This window comes from Lineus longissimus, chromosome 6, assembly GCF_910592395.1.
Source record: "Lineus longissimus chromosome 6, tnLinLong1.2, whole genome shotgun sequence".
Lineage (NCBI taxonomy): Eukaryota > Metazoa > Nemertea > Pilidiophora > Heteronemertea > Lineidae > Lineus > Lineus longissimus.
Genome location: NC_088313.1, coordinates 4,675,534 through 4,681,071, shown reverse-complemented (window position 1 = coordinate 4,681,071; position 5,538 = coordinate 4,675,534).

The window sequence follows — 5,538 nt, the reverse complement described above, 5'->3', positions numbered from 1 at the left end:
TTCTATTGTCAGTTTTGTGTCATTTCAAGGACAACATTGTGGTACCACATTCCCGCACACCTTTCGAAAACAGCAAGAGGCGGCCTGGTCCAGTGGCTAATGTGCCTCGCAAAATGATGACGTTTGTCGCTGTAACAATTATCACTGCGATGAGTGACAAAGAGATCACTTGTCTACAGGTAAAACCAGTTATCTCTGGCAGGGGGTTACAGTGTCGGTTATTTGAAATATCTGCAGTGAGGGCTATAGGAGTGTCTTGCAAGATGAAACTGTCTTCCTTCCAGGAGAGATGCTATGTGTTAATCACGGGGCAGAAAATGCATGCTGCATACCGTCTGCAGACTGGGGGTTTTCTCATGAGTCAATAGAATCTAAGGTTTGGAATTAGGGGACCATATCAGTAGTTGCTTTGCGCCAACTTTTTTTCAAAGTTTGTTTTCTTATATTTGAATTACCTGTGAATCATCTTGCAGGAAGATTTTTTTGGGTGTGCATGACAGATGACGTACTTAATACAGAACATGTATATTGTATCGGCCTGTTGTGCCTCGTGCGCCTGGTAATTGATTGGCCGGCAAGGTTGGGTTCGTTTCAAAGGCAGCATTTCATGATAAAAAGAGCTGAATGACATGGGTTAATATAATAAAAAATAACAGAATGAAGAAACCCAGGGAACAGAAAACCATTGTATATCAAACACCCACCTTGACAGTTCTCCTCTGTCTCTTGATGTTAAGTGAAAATACCGGCCTCTTTGACATTCTAAACAGGTGCTGTTAGGCCAAATAAAAAATGTTTTCAGGCAAATGTTTATTACTACAGTCCTGGTCACAAGATACATCCTAGCTGATTAGCATCATGTAGGCCCTACGTGCTAAATCCTTGCGAGTCACACATACATGTAGCGTGCCAGTGGATGCACTTGGTTCACAGTTAAAGGAATTTAGGCCTACACCCCAACTCCTGGTGTATCGCAAAGCCTGTTTGCACAACGGCCTAGATAATCTTTGTTCTACCGTTTGGCATATACCTGAAATGGCCTCTTATTTTTTAGTGTGAAAATCACATGGCAACTGTTGAGATGGTCCCCTAATTCCAGATCTTAATTTTAATACAGAAGTTGGCTGAAAGCAACTGCTGATATGGTCCCCTAATTCCAGACCTTAGATTCTATTGAATCATGAGAACAGACGGTATGCAGCATGCATTTTCTGCCCGCCGTATGTGTTAATCAGGAGTTCAGGGTCTTCAGACCACTACATATTCTTGCCCTTGCTCTACGCCAAATCTTCTTTCTCGGACCAAGATGAAAATCATGAATGTTTTGATGAAAATCATGAATTGTTTCTCCAAGGTGTTAAAACACCTTGGAGAAACAATTCCTGATCTCATAACTCAAGTGAGATTCCGTGAATATGATTGGCTGACACACGTCACGTGACCGTCTAGTATTCGCAATGTTGCCCGCTCGCGAAATTTTTTTCTGCAGGATACTTCTGGCATAGTGTACATCTGACAGCCAATCAGAATTCAAGGCAAGCACGTGTCTTTGTTGACATCATCTTTCCACATGGCGCAATAATGTCAACAATGCCACGTGTTCTGATAATCTTGGAAAGAACAAGTTAGCAAATGGTTAGAGGAGTATATTAGCTAAAATATATTTATTTGCAGTATCTTAACATGTATTTTCATTGTCGAGTGGACTGTATTTATTGGACTTGTCTGTTAAAGGCGCACTGTGCTCGGCAAAATAGCCGAGGTTGAATGTTTATCTGTCAACCGTGTAACTAGTTCTGCTGTATATGCATAGGTGACGCCACCATTCAATTTATTTTGTTTGCTTGTCAAAATGTGTTTTATACAATGGCCCTTCAACAATGTTCAAACTACCAAAATCAACAGCAGACATCGGATACACTGTCCCTTTAATAATTATCAACATTGGCAACACTGTCAGTGTCACTGCCCCTTAAAATTTCACAAATCGCCAGACATCGGATACACTGTCCCTTTAATAATTATCAACATTGGCAACACTGTCAGTGTCACTGCCCCTTAAAATTTCACAAATCGCGAGACATCGGATACACACTGCCCCTTAAAATTTCACAAATCAATGCATGCACTGCAATGTAGCGATCAGATCAGCTGATGCCTCTTTTGTACGCATAATATCATCAATTTTACAATGAATCTGTGCAATTCATTCCTAAACACTACGACACACAAACCTTGAGTTGAGCATAATTGGGGTCAGACAATGAACTATTGTCACATTCACAGTTGAAGTGGCACTCGGCATGCGACTCGGTATCGTCCATTGTATTTGCATTATCATGCATAAATAAACAGTGTGACGCCAAAGATCGCGCCAATTGTGATTGGCTGTCAGATGTACACTGTGGCAGAAGCATCCTGCAGAAAAAATTTCGCTGCCCGCTCACGGCAAGCCGGTAGACATTTTGCCATGTCTCCCGGCGTGACGGCATGTGGCACTCTGTGGCGGCAATATTTATATAATCCCGATCCACCGTTGTTGTGCGTATATCCATCCTTCACCGCCGATAACTCCCCCTGATCGGCCGTCGGAAGGGCCGTTACCTTAGCGGTAATCTCCATGCATTTCCTTCCTTTTCCACACGTCTGATAAACCTTGGAAACACTCCTTAAAATGCATAAAAACATGAAATAATGCCATTCGAACCTAACGTGGTTACGAATCAACATTTGGAGCTTATTCTTACATGATCAGATCGGAATTTTATGGTAATTTAGAAATCTGTCGCATATCCGATTCAATAGTCTATATTTTAAAACAACCCAGTTGTACCTCGCCTCCAGTGTACAGTACTGATCTCCCAGATATGGGAAGACACGCCCACCACACACCCATAATATGGACCAATAGCGCTCCGCTTATAAATACGCCACCACCACGCGGGGCCTTTTCGATCAGACGAGTTGCTTGGGAAGTTGGGGCCTGTCATGCATTATGCATGGATAAGGTTGACGACTATGTCTAGGCCTAATTGTCTATGATTGACTGATATTTTATAACAAACGATGAATAAAAGAAGCCTAGTCATGTATGTTTAATATGTAAAGTCAAGGACTTAGTGAGCCCCCCTTTAGGTCGGGGGAGCTCCCCCGAACCCCCCTACGAGCATATGTTAAGTGCAAGCTCTAACAACTACAGCTGTTACAATGGGGGGACACCCCCCCAAACCCCCCTCCGTCGACATAGGTTTTTACCAGTGCGTTGGGGGGAAGCTCCCCCCAAACCCCCCCGGTGGACAGTCAACTAGCCCTTCTGTGTCATACTGCTGGAGGGGGGGTGCGATGGGACCATCCATATAGTTCCTTCCGACACATTTTTGTTTTGGTAATGTAATACATTGTGATTGTCCTTATTCACGGGAATCGGGCGTTTCCAGTGATATACGACACAAATAGGTTGTCCTCATGCATTCACTTTGGAAACGCATTTTAAAATAGATGTTACGTCCTGTTAATGGGGCACGTCATCATCGCGTACATTTGGGAAAAACTCCCTAACGAGACCGGAGCAGACGGCTGAAAGTAGTTTACTTATTGGCCGCTAGGGTGCAGAATGTCGCTCACCCGAATTTTTCACGCAACTTTTGCTAAATAGAGCTAGTTCTAGTTTGTGATTCATTTTGATACTTCAGATTTGGGCAGAAGACCAATATAACTTAGTCGTCAGTGTGGTTTTAAGCTGGAAAAACGTATTTGTTTTTCTTAAAGTGCCTTTTTTGGACGGGTGTGTGCGATTGTTTTGTTTTTATGTCACGTGACCTCGATCATGTCGACACAAAATTGAAATAAACCACCCTTTTCTGTCATTATTTAGGACGGATATTTCTCTAATAAAAATATTAATATAATTGGCCAATTTCTTAGGCATATGATGTAGCGAATTCCCATGAAGATTAAAATTAATTTAAATTAATTTCAATCAATGGGATAGCAACCACCACCGGAAGATCGCGGAGAAATCGGTAAACTCAACGGAGTTAATTCAGAAAAATACCAAAAAAAATTGTTTGTAGGATATACAATATTTACTCTCTTTATTTCTCATCAAATCAGTATATACTCCCACACACACGTGTATCTTAAGAGCCCCTCCTAAAGGGGGGCTTAATATGTAAAGTCAAGGACTTAGTGAGCCCCCCTTTAGGTCGGGGGAGCTCCCCCGAACCCCCCTACGAGCATATGTTAAGTGCAAGCTCTAACAACTACAGCTGTTACAATGGGGGGACACCCCCCAAACCCCCCTCCGTCGACATAGGTTTTTACCAGTGCGTTGGGGGGAAGCTCCCCCCAAACCCCCCCGGTGGACAGTCAACCAGCCCTTCTGTGTCATACTGCTGGAGGGGGGGTGCGATGGGACCATCCATATAGTTCCTTCCGACACATTTTTTTTTTGGTAATTAATGTAATACTTTGTGATTGTCCTTATTCACGGGAATCGGGCGTTTCCAGTGATATACGACACTTAAATGGATTGTCCTCATGCATTCACTTTGGAAACGCATTTTAAAATAGATGTCACGTCCTGTTAATGGGGCACGTCATCATCGCGTACATTTGGGAAAAACTCCCTAACGAGACCGGAGCAGACGGCTGAAAGTAGTTTATTTATTGGCCGCTAGGGTACAGAATGTACGTCGCTCACCCGAATTTTTCACGCAACTATAGCTAAATAGAGCTAGTTCTAGTTTGTGATTCATTTTGATACTTCGGATTTGGGCAGTAGACCAATATAACTTAGTCGTCAGTGTGGTTTTAAGCTGGAAAAACGTATTTATTTTTCTTAAAGTGCTTTTTTTGGACGGGTGTGTGCGATTGTTTTGTTTTTATGTCACGTGACCTCGACCATGTCGACACAAAATTGAAATAAACCACCCTTTTCTGTCATTATTTAGGACGGATATTTCTCTAATAAAAATATTAATATAATTGGCCAATTTCTTAGGCATATGATGTAGCGAATTCCCATGAAGATTTTAATTTAATTTAACTTAATTTCAACCAATGGGATAGCAACCACCACCGGAAGATCGCGGAGAAATCGGTAAACTCAACGGAGTTAATTCAGAAATTTACCAAAAAAAATTGTTTGTAGGATATACAATAGTTACTCTCTTTATTTCTAATCATTCACTATATACTCCCGCACACACGTGTATCTTAAGAGCCCCTCCTAAAGGGGGTCTTATTACCGAAGTTTGCGGATGAAAATTTCCTTCGCCGTGAGCGATTTCTTACATCTTCCAGTACGCATCGAGGGATGCAGAGATCTTTGTGACGTCACCAGTTCTAAGCGGTTTTTTTATTCACGTATGTGTTTGTCCTATGATCTCGTGCATCTAGTACCGAGCATAATACTTTATCGTCTATGGAATACAAAACAATCATAAAAACTAATTTTTGCTTCCATTGAAGAGAAATAAAATATTTTAACGACCACAGCGCATTGCCAATTGATGACGTCATCCTCCACATTAAAAA